Raw genomic sequence first — 957 nt, forward strand, 5'->3', positions numbered from 1 at the left:
TTTCTGAGGCAGTATCACTACAGAAGTAGATTGCCCCATCTTCCTTCAGAGGAGTGGCTGATGGGTTTGAACTGCCAGCCTTCCGGTTAGCAGTCCAGTGTTATCCACTCTTCGGTTGATGGGCACCTACGTTGTTTCATCTTTTTGCTATTGTAAATAGTACTGTGATGAACATGAGTGTGCATGTATCTGTTCTTGTCCTGCCTCTCACTTCTTTAGCATGAATACTTAGTAATGGAATTGCTGGGTCAAATGGTATTTCTAATTCCAGCTTTTTAAGGAATCGCCATACTGTTTCCACAGTGGTTGTACCATGTGATAGTCCCACCAGCAGTGTATGAGAGTCCCAGTCTTTCCACATCCTTGCCAGCATTTGTTATTTTCTGTCTTGTTGAACTTTGCTACTAGTGTTGGGGCAAGATGGTATCTCATTGTTATTTTTTTTATTTGCATCTCTCTAATGACTAATGAATGGGAGCTCTAGTGGCATAGTGCCTAAGGCATTTGACTGCTAACCGAAAGGCTGGAGGTACAAACCCACCAGCCACTCCTAGGAAGGAAGGTTGGGCAATCTACTTCCATATGATACTGCCTCAGAAACCCAAGGAGGGGTTGCTATGAGTCGGACTGAATCAACAGCAGTAAGCTGAACTGAATGAACATTTCTTCATGTGTTTGTTGGCCAGATAAATATCCTCTTTGATGAAGTGTCTATTCATGTCTTCTGCCCATTTTTAAATTGAATTGTCTTTTTGTTGTTGAGGTGTTGTAGTTATCCATAAATCCATAAATTTTAGAGATAAAGCCCTAGTCAGATATGCCATTGCTGAATATTTTTTCCCAATCTGTAGATTCTTTTTATTCTTTTTGAGAAGTCTTTGGAAGCACATAAAAATTTAATTTTTAGAAGGTCCCATTTCCTAAGGCATTTGACAGCTAACCAAAAGGTTGGTGGTT

The sequence above is a fragment of the Orycteropus afer genome, unplaced genomic scaffold (assembly GCF_000298275.1).
Source record: "Orycteropus afer afer isolate SDZICR_OR568_19922 unplaced genomic scaffold, OryAfe1.0 scaffold02145, whole genome shotgun sequence".
Lineage (NCBI taxonomy): Eukaryota > Metazoa > Chordata > Mammalia > Tubulidentata > Orycteropodidae > Orycteropus > Orycteropus afer.